The sequence below is a fragment of the Procambarus clarkii genome, chromosome 58 (assembly GCF_040958095.1).
Source record: "Procambarus clarkii isolate CNS0578487 chromosome 58, FALCON_Pclarkii_2.0, whole genome shotgun sequence".
NCBI lineage: Eukaryota > Metazoa > Arthropoda > Malacostraca > Decapoda > Cambaridae > Procambarus > Procambarus clarkii.
The window spans coordinates 5,067,418-5,084,572 of record NC_091207.1 but is presented as its reverse complement, the minus strand read 5'-3'; positions in this window follow the sequence as shown (position 1 = coordinate 5,084,572).

The window sequence follows — 17,155 nt, the reverse complement described above, 5'->3', positions numbered from 1 at the left end:
GAACGTGAGACTGCACTACTTCGTGAGCGAGAGCGAGTACAGCTTGAAGCAAAACAATGTCACCTGGAGTTGCAACGCGAGCATGATAAGAAGCAAGCCGATATGGCTATAGCATGTCGTTAACAAGAACTCACGTTGGAAACTACATACCACACTCAGCGCCAACAAGCTACCGCTAATCTTCCCGTAAGTTTCAATGTCTCCAATGAAAGTAAGTTAATGCCACCATTCGTTGAGACAGAGATCGATGTCTTTTTCACCACTTTTGAGACACTAGCTAAAAAACTTAGCTGGCCTGTAGATCAATGGTCTACCCTTCTCAGAGTGCATCTCACAGGTAGAGCTGCGGTTACTCTCAGTACCTTAGTGTCTGAGAATGACTACCAGACCCTGAAGCAAGCAGTTTTGGACGCCTACCTTCTCTCCACCGAAAGCTACAGACGAAAATTTCGTGATTATCTAAAGGCAAGTACCACCACCTTTCTAGAATTTGCCAATACCAAGAAAAGATATTTCATGAAATGGCTGGAAGCAGCACATGTCTCTACATTTTCAGAACTCGTCAACCTCATGCTAGTTGAGGAATTCTTGAGACGTGTTTCCCCTTCCGTCCGTTTATATTTAGCAGATAAAGAAGAAACCGACTACATAAAATGTGCGAAGTCAGCTGACACCTACAGCCTCATCTACCGGCTGACACCATCACCACCTCCCAGTAAGAAGTCTTGGTATAGTTATGATAAAGTGAGTGCCGATCAAGCGAGCTCTCAATTGTATTGTAAGTATTGCAAACTCTATGGACATACCATAGATAAATGTGGGAAGGCTCAATACAAAGGCAATGAAACAACTAAACCCAAACCGACTCCTCCTAAGTCCGGTAAGCCTGTGATGAGTGTTGGTGTTCCTGTTAATGATCTTTCTCTCTTCAGCAAACACCTGTATACTGGAACTGTCTCTACCAACGGTACAGATTCGGAGGGACGTTTCAAATTGAAGATTTTGAGGGACACAGCGGCTCTTCAGTCCATCATATTGAAATCAGCTGTGCCTAACATCACCTACACCGGGGAAACCGTACTTATCACTGACCTCACTGCTACCACTCCGTATCCACTCGCCAGAGTCCACCTAGATTGTCCTTTTGTGACCGGTAAAGTCCAATTCGCCGTCAGGGAGAAGCCTTTTCCCATGTCTGGAGTGGGACTTCTCCTGGGCAACGACTAGGCAGAAGATCTGCAACCGTCCAACCTGATCATCATGGACAAACCCCAGGTGTGTAACTCTGTAGTGGACAATCCCATCTTTAAGTATGTTTCAGCAGAGGTCCAAGAAAGTGATGAAGTTTCTCCTCCGATTTTGGTGACCACCCGTGCACAAGCTGCACGACAGCAACCAGCTGACTCTACTGCTACCGCTGTCCCTCAAGACCCTCAGAATCTACCATAAAATCTTACTAGTTTGGAGTTCCGTAAGTTACAGAGGGAAGATCTATCATTAACACCATTATTCTTCCAGGCTGAGACTCAACCTGACAGTATCCCTGGGTTCTTCCTAGAGAATCAGTTGCTCTACCGCAGGTACAGACCCAGTAAGCTGAAGGAGGACGACGATTGGGCAAATGTCGAACAACTAGTCGTTCCCACCAGCCTACGGCCCGATATTCTACACCTGGCCCACGGAGCTCTTTCTCACTATGGTTTTAACAAAACCTACCACGGAATCAGACAAGACTACTACTGGCCAGGTATGGTTAAGGACGTCAAAAGTTACGTGCAACAGTGTCATACATGTCAGATGGCAGGCAAACCTAACATCTCTATTCCCCAGGCCCCATTGACGCCTATTCAGGTGCCTGCGGAACCTTTCCACAGACTCATCATAGACTGTGTTGGTCCTTTACTCCGGACCAGTTCTGGCAACGCCTGTATACTAACTATCCTGTGTCCTACCACCAGATTCCCCATAGCAATTCCAGTAAAGAACAGTACGGCTGCTACTGTGGTGAAACAACTAATGAAGATTTTCACCCAGTATGGATTTCCAAGAGAGGTTGAAAGTGACTGTGGCTTTTGACGTAGTGACTTTTCAGAAGTCTCCCCAATGAGTCTCTAGGAGTATCTCCTTATGAGATGCTCTATGGACGTAAGTGCCGTACTCCTCTCAAAGCTTTCAAAGACTCTCTACGTAATGCCACCTTCAGTGACCCTCAGAATGTGCCCCAGTTTCTTCAAAACTTAAAACACATTCTAGAGAGAGTACGTAAATTTGCTAATGACAATCTACTGAAAGCTCATGGGAGGATGTAGACTCATTTTGACCAACGCAGCAAACTAAGAAAATTTAAACCAGGAGACTTCGTGTTGGCATATTTTCCTATCCCAGGTTCTCCATTGCAAAACAAGTTTTCAGGACCCTACCGCATCAAGGAGTGCAGAAACAACCACAACTACGTTCTTGAGACTCCAGATAGGCGGCGGAAGACCCAGTTGTGCCACGTCAACCTCCTGAAGCAGTATAAAGGTACTTCCCCCACTGTGTTGGTATCATTATCCACATTTAAAGGTCCATACCTCCACAGTGAGACCTTTCCTGCTTCTCCTCCCGAAAGCACTAACACTGAGTCAGTGCCTTCCAACTCGGAAATCCTTAATGATCTTCATATCTATTTGCAGGACAGTAATAGTGCTCCTCTCATCAGAATCTTCAAGGAACATCAGAAGTTGTTCAGCGATGATCCACAGGAGTGTAATGTGGTTCAGCACGACATCCAGCTACTCCCTGACACCCGGCCGATTCGTCAACCTTTCTACCGAATCAGCCCGAGTAAAAAGGATGTCATGCGTGCTGAGGTACAGTACCTCCTGGATCATGGGCTGGCCACCCCTTGTGAGTCCCCTTGAGCCTCACCCTGCATCTTGGTGCCGAAACCGCAAGGTAAAGTGAGGTTGTGTACCGATTACCGGAAATTGAATCTTGTGACTATCAAGGATGCTTATCCATTACCTAGAATAGATGACATCCTTGACGCCATTGGTAATGCTCGGTATCTATCAAAGCGAGACTTACTCAAGGGATACTACCAAGTATGTTTGACAGAGCGAGCTAAGGAAATATCTGCCTTTACCACTCCCTTTGGCCTTTACAGATACGAACCCCCTTCCATTTGGAATATGTAATGCCCCGGCCACCTTCCAGCGAGCTGTCAACCGCGTCATCCAGGGCTTAGATAACACCTACGCCTACTTGGATGACATCGTTGTGGCAACCAACACCTGGAGCGAACATCTGCTCCAGCTGCAACGATTGTTTGCCAAGCTCCTGACAGCCGGCCTCACCATCAACTTGGGCAAGTCCACCTTTGCTAAAGGTAAAGTGCGTTATCTTGGTCATGAGATAGGGAGTAGCAGCATAGCTCCGTTAAACATACACACTCAAGCCATCCAGCATTACCCACAGCCTACCACCAGGAAGCAGCTCCTGCGCTTCCTTGGTCTTGCCTCCTGCTACCGTAGGTTTGTGAAGAATTTTAGTACGGTGGCGACACCATTGATCACTTTAACCATCCCCAAGCAACGGTATCATTGGACCATTCAGCAAACCATTGCTTTTGAACAACTTAAATTCCTGCTCTGTTCTAATCCTATTCTCGCTTCACCAGATATCACGAAGCCTTTCATTCTCCATGTCGACGCCAGTGGTACCGGCATCGGGGGTGTCCTGATGCAACAACGAGGTGAGGATGTTCTACCTGTTAGCTACTACAGCTACAAGTTAAAACCACACCAGAAGAATTACAGCACTATCGAGAAGGAGCTACTCTCCATCGTCCTGAATTTACAACACTTTGAATCATACCTGGAAGGTGCTCGGTCTACCACCATCTACTCGGACCACAATCCCCTACGTTTCTTGCAGCAAGCCCAATTCAACATTCAACGACTTCTACGATGGGCTTTATATCTGCAGAATTTCAACCTGGAGATCTTCTACATCAAAGGTTCTGACAACATCATAGCAGACGCCGTCTCCAGAGTCTATGAGGTAGAGGCAGCTCCACCGACCACTCTACCACCTGAAGACGTAACTTCACCTGTAAGCGCAGGCTTCGGGGGAGAGTTGTGACGATAATCTCTTTCAAGAGAGATTGAGCCTGCTCTTCTCTACATCAAGTTACGTATATTACATAACAATAAGATGCTACCTTCAAGATACGTCTACCAGTAGCACAAAACGTTTTGACCAGGAGGCAAAACGTACCCAAGACTCACCCCCTACTCCACACTCCCTCCACGCCGGCACGTTATCAACCAGCCAACTACCCTTCCCAGCCTGCCTGCTCCTGATTGGTGACTCGCCGACTGCACACCTGCACTTCTGCACCTCAGCGCCCTCTACCTGAGTCGATGTCTGGGCTTGAACCAGCCATTGAAGTCAGAATATCCTTGTGCTCTCAAGCAGTGAACAACTAACTGATATACGCTGTGTTTCAGGTGGATGTTTCTCAGCTAGCGCCATATTCTCAGCACCTGATTATTTTTCACTGTGTATTTATATTATTGTAGAGTAACTTCATCCCTATTATTCATTTATGTTATATTGTTTTTTGACTTGTTTGTTTGCACTGTACATAGCCAAGGGATTGTCTTTGTTTATAATTTGTTTTCCATATTAATTAAAGTTTCATTGTTCATACTATGTGTTTTGCGTGTCTTCCCTTATTTTACCACAGATAAACAGGCAAGCAGTCTTATCTTTTTTTTGTAAGTGTGACTAGGCATTGACACCTGCCATTGGAGGACTGCCGAACATCTACACTCCAACACTTTCCCATCACAATATATATATATATATATATATATATATATATATATATATATATATATATATATATATATATATATATATATATATATATATATATATATATATATATATATATATATATATATATATATATATATATATATATATATATATATATATATATATATATATATATTGTGATTTCAGGGAATCGCAGAAAATTATTAAATACAGAGGTCTAGCACACTGCTACAGCTTTGTTCCGATCGGCTCGGAGACCCTCGGTTCGTGGGGAAAATGTGCATTGAAGTTCCTGAAGGAATTGGGGGACAAATTGATCAGCGCTACAAAAGACCAGAGAGCAAAAAGTTTCTTGTTCCAGCGCCTCAGTGTTGCGATTCAGAGGGGAAATGCCTGTTGCGTCTTGGGCACTAGTCCAACTTCAGAGGAATTCGAAGAAGTGTTTGACTTGCAACAATGATCGAACCCGTCTGTGACATTCATCAATGTTTCCCATTGTTGTGTTTTTCAAGAGATCCATAACCTTTAAGCACCTTTTTGCATTATTATTTTTGTATCAACCCATGTATATCTTGTAACCATCAAATGTATAATAAAGCAATACTCCCATATACTCCCAATACTCCCAATAAATCAATAGGGGTGGTACTCCCTTCCATATTTTTATTATTAAAAAAAAAATATATATATATATATATATATATATATATATATATATATATATATATTATATATCGAACCTAGTAGCCAGAACGCACTTCTCAGCCTACTATGCAAGGCCCGATTTGCCTAATAGGCCGAGTGATTTTCTTTATCTATATAAATAAAAATAGAAATGTTCGTTTGTTCAAAATCATTAATCTCCGAAAGTACTTCACCGATTGCTTTGAAATTTTCACACAACATTCTATTCGCATTCGAGCAGGTTTTTATATACATGCTATATAGATGTCACGTCTGTGACGGTAAAAAAACATGCTTTTTCTGAAAAAAACTGTTTTTCATGTGAGGGAAATCTTCGAAATCACTTTACCGATTGCTTTGAAATTTTGACACAACGTTGCATTCGAATAGGCGCATCTTTTTATATATCAACTATATACATGCCTCACATGTGACAGGAAAAACCATGCTTTTTTTAAAAAAAAACAGCGCCATCTGTTGGACGTAAAGGCAACACACGCTGTAATATCCGAAAGTTTTTCACCAATTGCTTTGAAATTTTGACACAACCTTGTATTCGAATAGGCGCATCTTTTTATCTACCTACTATATGGATGCCACCCCTGTGACAGGTAAAAACATGCGTTTTTTAAAAATAGCACCATCTGTTGCACTTAATGGCAACATGCACGCTATACTAAATATGTCATGAATTCCATTTCAATGTTTCCGATTGCATTGATAAATTTTATTTTCATAGATTTCGATTTATTTTATTTTTTAGCAAATTATTTTGTGTGACATTGTGTTAGAATTGAGATGTGTTGTTTACCATACCGTTCATTTCGTAAGCAGATGTACCAAGAACCCTATTATGGAGCAGATCGAAGAGCACGTTTGAAGTCTCTCAGAAACAAAAATTGTTGATCATAAACTATCGAAAGCTCACACTGTTTTAATATGTAGCTGGTGAAAATGTTCTTGGAAAATTGTATGATACCATGAATTCTTCGCATCTAAAGACAACTTGTTACATTTTGCGTTCTGAATATTATTTAGCTCTGAAAGACAGACCAAACTCTGATCGCTTTAGCTTGTTGGAACAACAAAAGCAAAATGGTGTTGATATTTGAATGGGACTGCATTCCCGCTTTAGTGCCACAGACATAATTAATTACAGCCATTATTATGAAAAAGAAAATTTGCCAGCATATCAAGCAAATAAATGGCAAAGGTTATGTTCTCATTGATAAATCAATAAGCCTGAAACAACCTTGATAGTTTACTTGAAATGTGAATGTGATAAGAAAGGTAATCCCCTATTTCATGTTAGATCTAATTGAACTACCTGATCAGAAAGCAGCAACTATTTCTAGGCATCTATTGAGCTGTCTCAATTATTATGGGTTTGATGACTTATATTTGAAACGTAACCTTGTAGCATTTGCTAGTGATGGGACAAGTGTCATGCTTGGTGTCAAATAAGATAAGATAATGTTTATTCGAAATGAGTTACAAACTTAATGTTGGATTTCTAGATAGAACTAGTACATTCAATGCCTGAAGCTACTAATACGCACAGCGTTTCTGGTAAGGTGTAGGAAAAACACTTAAACTAAAACTTAAAACTAATTGCGATCAAAAGCATAAATTGAATTGAAAAAGAAAAACAAAATGATCATGGTTAGATGATGGATGGAACAGCAGAAATGTCAACAGTAGAGCAGAAGTAATTTTAGCTAAATAAACAGAAAACTTTAATTTTCTTTAAGTATATACATAGCGGATATCAGCAGTTAAACAAGTTGGTAAATAATCAATGTTGTTTGAAAACAGCAAGACATAGGATGACATTTAGAAGGTAAGATAGGTTATATGGAGTTTATTAGGTAGTACAGGTACTTAGTTTTATCTTAAAGTGGTTGAGAGAGGTACAGTCTATGTTTGGGAAGGTTTTTCCACATTCTGGGTCCATTGAGTTGCAGAATATTTGTAGTTTGGTTAAGTCGCACTCTTGGAATATCAAATAGGTATTTGTTTCTGGTGTGGTGTCTATGGGTTTTCTTACAACCTTCTAGGAAGCGTTTATGATCAGGATTGACATTACAGTTCAGCGTTGTCCAGTCCAGTCAAAAGAGACTGGGCGAGTTGAGCTACACAGTGAAGCTGCCAAATGGGAAGAGAAGATGATCGTGTACTTGATCCGGATGAATATGTTCCAGGGGTTCCCTGCTTGTTGGACCTACCCATTCTTGTCTGTTAATTACAGGGGACATTAATCATGTTGGGGATCACTCAAATCCACATTTAACCCATTTTAGCTCTGTAAGTGTTGTGAAGGAGAAGCCATTTACAGAGGTCTAAACATGAGGTGCGGCAGCTGTGGGTCAACTTGTCGACTCTGTTAGGAGAGTCTCGAGCACAGACGCCCATCATTTCACATTCTTATGTTTTTGTTATATTTTGTTGAAACACGGTCTGGTAAAACCAAGCCAGAGTTCTTGGTGTTTTCCCTGTTTCTTGGTCACAAAACCAAATAGTACTTGGCGTCTTTGTAACAATTATAGACGACTTAACAACATAAAAATCGTCGACGTGTCCCCATTGCTCTTGCTCGAGGACTGTATCAATCAAAGAGGCCGTGCAAATTTTGTCTCTAAATTTGACCTCTCACGATGCCTCCTCTTAACAAATGTCTCTTTCTTCCCAGGCCAAGGAAATTACAGCTTTTGTCATCCTTGAGAGAGTTTATGAATATCAAGTCATGCCCATCGGCTTGATAAATGGTCCTTCCACCTTCCAGCGACTAATGAACGCCCTGTAGGCAGATATTCCCAAGTACAGAGAATATCTAGATGACATTGCTGTGTTCACTGACACATAGGAGAATCCTATACTTCCAGATACTAGACTGGAACAATTGTTTGGTGTGTTGAAAGGAGCAAATCTAACAAAGTATTCAAAGTGCTCATTTGGACATGATACTGTGACTTATTTAGGATATGAGGTTGGTACATGTAAAGTCTTATCCTTAGAGACAAGATCACTGTCATTGTGGAATACCCGGAATTGAGGAAGAAGAAGGAGGTACAAAGGTTTCTGAGTATGTGTGGGTATTACAGGTGTTTCTGTAAGAACTTTGTAACTATAGCCATATAATTAACCAATTTATTGAGATAAAAGGTTAAGTTTAAATAGTCAGCTGAGTATGAGATTCCTTCATTAAATTAAAAAGCATATTGTCATGTACTCCAGTGCTGGCTAGTCCCCAATTTGACAAGCTCTGGGGACTAAACTCCCAAGTCCCTCCATATTGATGCATCTGATTTTGGGGCTGGTGCAGTGTTATTTCAAGTTGGTGATGACCAGGTAGATCATCCCGTATTTTATTACTCTTGTAAGTTTACCAAGGAGCAGTGAGACTATTCTGTGGTAGAAAGACAAGTTTTGGCACTAGCGTTAGCACTAAAGAAGTTTGAAATTTATTTGACTACAAATGTTGTCGACATATTTACTGCTTATAATTTTCTTGTTTTTATCAACCAAATGATGGAGAGTAGTAAGCGTATCTTAAGTTGGACTTTATATTTAAAAAAAATTAACATCACTATGCATCATATTCCCGGTAGATTTAATGTTATTGCAGATGCATTATCATGAGTACCAACGGCAGATTAACTTTTGGATTAAGATGTTGTGATTGTTCTGGAGGATTGTGGAATTGTTGTATATCATATATTTCAATGTGCATTATTACTCTAAGTACATTATTTTGTATTGAAAACATGTTATGTTGCATAATTACCTGTAAAAAAATATTCTACTCCTCGAATAGTCGCATTTTTTCCCCTGGGTAGGGAGAAAGGTTATGACCAGGATTGGTCTTAATAATTGTTTTGATCAGGCTTGAGCTTTGCTGAAAATAAACAGCAAGAATTGTGAAGGAACAAATTATAATGCACGAGTAATGGCCGGTAAGCTTGCAGCGCTGCCTGGGGATGACACATTTGTAAGATATAAACTACTGGCTGGTGTGAAGAGTTTTAAAGTCAACCAGTAATTAAGTATTAAGCAGCCAGTTGGTTAAGCCAGTTAATATATTATGTAAAATGTGGTAGTAAGGTGTTCTGACCAAGCATATACCAGTTGTGTTGGGATACTTTGTGACATATTTATGATGACTAATTGTACATATGGCACCAGTTACTTATATGTCTAGTATTGTAATCACTGTAGTGTTATACACTTGCAGGTGTATATGTTTGTGTTTATATTTAATATTTCAATGTATTGTTTTGGGTGATATGAATTGTTTGTTTGAATGACGTGTGTGTTTGTGTCTCGTTCTTCAGGGCAGCCAACCCTTGCGGAGGGCTGGGGGTGGACAGCAAATGTTTATTAAACTACTGTTAGTATATTTTGGTAGCAGTCTTTCTTGTAAACATATGTTGTTAAATATGACCGAAAAAGTAAGATTAATAATTCTAACACGAATTTTCTCAATATTTCTTATGTTTCTTTTTACTGTCGATGGTAATTGAAAAATCAATTCTCCAAAATTCATTTTTATTTCTAGTCTGACGCGACGCTTGAACGCGATTCGTAATAACTTATTACATTTTCAAAGACTTTAGTTTACACAGACACAACTGTAACCTGAAAACACTAAACAGAGTTTTACTTAATGCTAACATTGAACAGCTTGTCTTATATACTCGCATTTGGGTGAGGTTATATGTTGCAACAGTTTTGGATGAGGTGAACAAACTTTTGACCAACACAAGACAGAACACGGTGCAATGGGTATAAATTGGATAAATGAGAGGGAAGAATGGAAGTAACTGCAAAGGGCCTATTGGCCCATACTTCCTCTTGATGCTTCTATATTGGTACGGAGTCTTGAAGTGGGTAGAATATAGTTGTGCATTAATTGGCAGTTGATTGCTGGTGTTGACTTTTTGATATGTAGTGCTTCGCAGATGTCAAGCCGCCTGCTATCAATTCAATTACCATCGACAGTAAAAAGAAACATAAGAAATATTGAGAAAATTCGTGTTAGAATTATAAATCTTACTTTTTCGGTCATATTTAACAACATAAACTACTGTTGTATATTATTAATATTATTATTATTTACTCAGACCATCTGGATATATTCTAGTTACTGAAATGCTGTACTCTGGTATATTTCAATTGTACTTTTAAGTACCCCCAGAGGAATATTGTTCTATGTTTAGTATTGCTTACTTGACATATGGGGGTGGACTATCCACCTGTCTCACTCCTCTGAGGGTTTTGGTAGCTGTAGGTGGTAAGTTTTGTGCTCTGTTGAGCTAGTAGGAATGGTTCTATTTTGTCTTGTAAGGTATGACTTGATTAAATGAACAAATCCACAAGGGCCATGACGAGGATTCGAACCTGCGTCCGGGAGCTTCCCAGACACTGCCTTAATCGACTGAGCTACGACAGGGTAAAAGGGTTGAAACCGAAGTTCTACTGAACTTACTGGACCCCGCAGCCTCTCCGAGGCACAAACCAGGCTTTTACACAACTTTCCCCCCCCCCCCCTGGCACCCGAGCTATGTCAATAGGCCGTTCTCCCTCTCTTTTTCATTTGATGCATCACGTTAGTGTGATCTCTGTGTGTGGTGACTCGATTATTTTTAGAGGATTGTCTTTTAAGTTATCGTAGCATCTTTATATATTTTGACTTGTAAATCTCGTGGTTAAGTAATGTTTTATATATTTTCCTTTATAGGGACTCACTTTTTCCAAGTCAGTTGGTACTTTACCTTTTGCAAGGAGTCTTAACTTTGCCATTTGTTTGTCTAGTTGGGACTTAGTTTTTTGAGGACAAAGTGTTTAATTTCAATGACTTGTTGCTTTTTGATGTTAATTAATGATAAGTTGCCCCGTACTGGTTACAGGACTGTTGTTGAGTCTCTTGAGACTTTAATTTTGATTAGTCCTTAGTGACTTTGCTAGTGATAAATGTTGATCAACGTCAACATATATCCACTTTAACTACAGATGAACTTCTCTTGTCATTTAGTGTACCCATGTTGTTAAGTTTTGTCACCTGTTTAGGTTAGTAATATGTAGCCGCAGTGACTAGTGACCTTGAGATCAACTTTATTATATTATTATTATTAACATTGTTGTGGTGTATATCTTATAAAGAGTTGTTTTCATATAAACTAGGTTCACCCCAGAAAACTGGTGGTTCTTATTATAGACCTTCACTATGTCCCTAGACCATTATAGTTGTGATTTGTTTGAGACCAAGAGTCAGTCATTGAGAGGGAGGACAGTCTATATCACGAGCCAAGAGTGTCAGTCACTGAGTGAGAGGAAAGTCTATACCACGAGCCTTACTTGGGGGTCATGACACAACATAGAGATAAGATGTTTGTAAAAGCGGTTATGGAACAACGTGTCGCCAGGTTTGCCCGAGCTGGTGTCTGTTTAATTCAATTGTGTGTGTGGTTGCTTGAAGCAGTCGGTCCTTGCTTATTGGGGCAGCAATTTGAATGTAGGTCTCCCTTTTATGTACTGTTCAGGCCACCACCCTCTCGTTCCATTGTGTTATAAACTAAAGACACTCTAGGGATACTATAAAGTTTGTTAAAGTACCCTTAGAGAGGCTTTTATATTAGTGCGCGATCAGGGGGGGGACTACTTGGAGTGTACTTACCCTGACGTTCTTGGTGTACCTCTGCTAAAGTTTGTGAGACAATTACTCTATCACAGTGAGTTCTTGGTAAGTAAAGTAAATGGAAAAATTTACTACTACTTGCTACGTTATGTTCAGCGAGATTAATTTTATTAATAAATGTTAATACTCACATTCACTGACCATACCCTGTGTTCCAAGTATAAGAGGTTGACCAAACCACACAATAGAAAATGAAGAGACGACAACATTTCGGTCCGTCCCGGACCATTATCAAGTCGATTGTGAGGCAGTGACTTCATGATGGTCCAGGACGGACCGAAACGTTGTCGTCTCTTCACTTTCTAGTGTGTGGTTTGGTCAACATTTTTCAGCCACGTTATTATGACTTTTCATCTGCACAGGTAAAAGAAATTATCGTAACTCTAATATAAATTTTGGGAGTATATTTCCTGGGGGCCCGGACCGCATCTCTCATACTTAGGGAGACTCTTATTATGAATAATATATTAAGTTAGAGCCCATTGACACAGTAAAGGAGGTGTTTGATTGATAGTTCATTACCCATTATTTCTTTAATAATATTAAACTTCCTAACTCCCGCCCCCCGTAACAATGGTACAAGAGGCTCCGTGCAGTGTTGCATGGAACACGAGGCCATTTGCAGTGTTGCATGGTACATGAAACTATGTACAGTGTTGCATGGTTCACGACGCTCTGTACAGTGTTGCATGGTTCACGACGCTCTGTACAGTGTTGCGTGCTACACGAGGCTTTGTACAGTGTTGCATGGATCAAGAGGCTCTGTACAGTTTTGCATGTTGCATGAGGGTCTGTACAGTGTTGCATGGTTTACGAGGCCATATGCAGTGTTGCATGGTACACGAGGCTCTGTGCAGTGTTGCAATGTACATGAGACTATGTGCAGTGTTGCATGGTGCACGAAACTCTGTTCAGCGCTGCATGGTACACGAAGATCTGTACAGTGTTGTATGGTACATGAGACTCTATACAGTGTTGCATTATACATGAGGCTCTGTACAGTGTTGCATGGGTCACGAGGCTCTGTACAGTGTTGCATGGTTCACGAGGCTCTGTACAGTGCTGCATGGTTCACGAGGCTCTGTACAGTGCTGCATGGTTCACGAGGCTCTGTACAGTGTTGCATGGTTCACGAGGCTCTGTACAGTGTTGCATGGTTCACGAGGCTCTGAACAGTGTTCCATGGTACACGAGGCTCTGTACAGTGTTCCATGGTACACGAGGCTCTGTACAGTGTTGCATGGTTCACGAGGCTCTGTACAGTGTTGCATGGTTCACGAGGCTCTGTACAGTGCTGCATGGTTCACGAGGCTCTGTACAGTGTTGCATGGTTCACGAGGCTCTGTACAGTGTTGTATGGTTCACGAGGCTCTGTACAGTGTTGCATGGTTCACGAGGCTCTGTACAGTGTTGCATGGTACACAAGGCTCTGTACAGTGTTGCATGGTTCACGAGGCTCTGTACAGTGTTGCATGGTACACGAGGCTCTGTACAGTGTTGCATGGTTCACGAGGCTCTGCACAGTGTTGCATGGTACACGAGGCTCTGCACAGTGTTGCATGGTTCACGAGGCTCTGTACAGTGTTGCATGGTTTACGAGGCTCTGTACAGTGTTGCATGGTTCACGAGGCTCTGAACAGTGTTCCATGGTTCACGAGGCTCTGAACAGTGTTCCATGGTACACGAGGCTCTGTACAGTGTTCCATGGTACACGAGGCTCTGAACAGCGTTGTGTAACAAACTATTTGTTGTAGGAAGGACCCAGAACGTTCTAGAAACCACGGGTAGGGACCTGACCCGAAGTACATGGTCGAATCCCGGGGGGGGGGGGGATTGGCGGTGAAAATAACTGCCGCCTTTGTTCACAATTTCGTATAATGAATTATTCTACATCATTTTCAGTAATTTAGAGAAATTAGTCTTCATTCAAATTGTATAATATTCCTGTTTATAGTATCAAGAGTATCCTGATTGTTAGAATAATGAGTTAAGTCACCATCAGTGACGTCACTAGCGGGACTAGACTTGGGCGCGGAACAATTTGGCCGACCTGAGGTTACAGGTCATCAGAGTTTCCACGTCCACTATTTCTCAAAGGTCAAATAGCCATTTTGTAAACGGAAATAGCTCTTCCCCAGATGCTTGTGTAATTAACTTCAGTTAAAAGAATTCAACCAATCTGGGTCGTTCAGTACAACAGAGGTTAGTTGTTAAACTCAAGCCCTGCTAATAACTTAGTAAACTAGGCGGAAGAATACTCTGCTCTGGCTTCTGGGTAGAGGAGCATGTGGGAAGCACAGTGTGGTTCCAGGAGCGGCCCGGGCAGGTGGCCTCAATCATCGGCCCAAGACCTAGCACAAACATCTAGCTGGTCGCCTCAAGGTAGAGTGCTATAAGAGTTTGGTATAGGGCAGTAGTTCAACTCATTGCCGAGTCATGTAGGAAGTGTTAAGCCAGGGAGTGTTTTGATTTTTAGATTTTTAGTTTTTGAATAAACTATTTAGCTATTAAATTGTCTTTTTTATTAATTTCCATTTTATGTAATTTATGTATTTTGTCCCGTACTACGTGGGTAGCCTTAGAGGCCGAGTTGAGTTGGGCGCCGATTCTAACACCGAATCAGAATTAATTTGTCCCGTTTGATTTTAATTAATTCCACACTTGACGTAAGATCCAATTTCATTTATTACTAGTGGGGATCAAGCCCCAAGGTATATTGATTAGCATGATCGATCCAGACCTCGGTCATTGCTCAGTGGTAATGGTCTGGTGGTGGCAGCGCAAGGCGATTCTAGAGTTTTGCTAGAAGTCTGTTTCACGTCACAAGGTTGTAGAATCTTAATTAAGTCAGTCAAAGGCTTAAGACCACGTGGCGTGGGGTCGACTCAAGTATAGCTCTGGGGGTCCCTTGGTTTGAGAAGCGTATAAAGATTAAGGACCGGGTGCAGGTAAAAGTAGATTAAAAAGGTGAAGAACGAGACCCGGGTTACAATATTGCCAGAGCATGTTACAGTTGCATGGTTCACGCGGCTCTGTACAGTGTTACATGGTTCACGAGGCTCTGTATAGTGTTGCTTGGTGCACGAGGCTCTGTACAGTGTTGCTTGGTTCACAAGGCTCTGTGCAATGTTGCATGGTACACGAGGCTCTGTGCAATGTTGTATGTTAAACGCGGCTCTGTACAATGTTGCATGGTTCACGAGGCTCTGTACAGTGTTGCATGGTTCACGAGGCTCTGTGCAGTGTTGAGTGGTTCAAGAGGCTCTGTACCGTGTTTCATTATTCAAGAATCTCTGTGCAGTGTTGCATGGTACATGAGGTTCTTTGCAGTGTTGCATTGTTCACGAGGCTTTGTACAGTGTTGCATGGTTCACGAGGCTCTGTACAGTGTTGCATTTTTCACGAGAATATGTAAAGTGCTGCATGGCACACACGGCTCTGAATAGTGCAGCATGGTACACGAGGCTCTGTGCAGTGTTGCATGGTACTCGAAGTTCTGCACAGTGTTGCATTGTACACGAGGCTGTGCACAGTGTTGAATGGTACACGAGGCTGTGAACAGTGTTGCATGGTACACGAGGATCTTTGCAGTGTTGCATGGTACAAGAGGCTCTTTATAATGTTTCACGGTACACGGGGCTCTGAACAGTGTTGTATGATACACGAAGCTCTGTTCAGGGTTACATGGTACACGCTGCTCTGTACAGTGTTGCATTATACACGAGACTCTGAACAGTATTTCATGGTACAGAAAGTTCTGTGCAGTGTTGCATTGTACATGAAGCTCTGTGCAGTGTTGGATGGTACATAAGGATCTGTACAGTTTTGCATGGTTCACGAGGCTCTGTATAGTGCAGCATGGTACACGAGGCTCTGAACAGTGTTGCATGGTACTTGAGGCTCTGTACAGTGTTGCATGGGACACGAGGCTCTGTACAGTGTTGCATGATACACGAGGCTCTGTAGACTGTTGCATGGTACACGAAGCTCTGTACAGTGTTGCATGTTACATGAGGCTCTGTAGAGTGTTGTATGGTACATGAGGGCTCTGTAGAGTGTTGCATGGTACATGAGGCTCTATACAGTGTTGCATTATACATGACGTTCTGTATAGTGTTGCAAGGTAAGCGAGGCTCTGTACAGTGTTGCAAGGTAAACGAGGCTCTGTACAGGGTTGCATGGTTCACGAGGCTCTGTACAGTGTTGCAAGGTAAGCGAGGCTCTGTGCAGTTTTGTATGGTACACGAGGCTTTGTGCAGTGTTGCGTAGTTCACGAGGCTCTGTACAGTGTTGCATTGTACACGAGGCTCTGTACAGTGTTGCATTGTACACGAGGCTCTATACAGTATTGCATGGTTCACGAGGCTCTGTATAATGTTGTATGGTACACGAGACTCTGTACAGTGTTGCATGTTAAACGAGGCTCTATTCAATGTTGCATTATGTATGACGGTCTGTACAGTGTTGCAAGGTAAGCGAGGCTCTGTACAGTGTTGCAAGGTAAACGAGGCTCTGTACAGTGTTGCAAGGTAAACGAGGCTCTGTACAGTGTTGCAAGGTAAGCGAGGCTCTGTACAGTGTTGCAAGGTAAACGAGGCTCTGTACAGGGTTGCAAGGTTAACGAGGCTCTGTACAGTGTTGCATGGTACACGAGAACCTGTACAGTGTTGCATGGTACATGAGGCTCTGTACAGTGTTGCACGTACACGTGGCTCTAAACAGTGTTGCTTGATTCACAAGGCTCTGTGCAGTGTTGCATGATTCACGAGGCTCTGTACAGTGTTCCATGATTCTCAAGGCTCTGTGCAGTGTTGCATTGTACACGAGGCTCTGTACAGTTTTGCATGTAACATGAGGGTCTATACAGTGTTGCATGGTACACGAGACTCTGTACAGTGTTGCATGTTAAACGAGGTTCTGTACAGTGTTCCATGGTTCACGAGGCTCTGT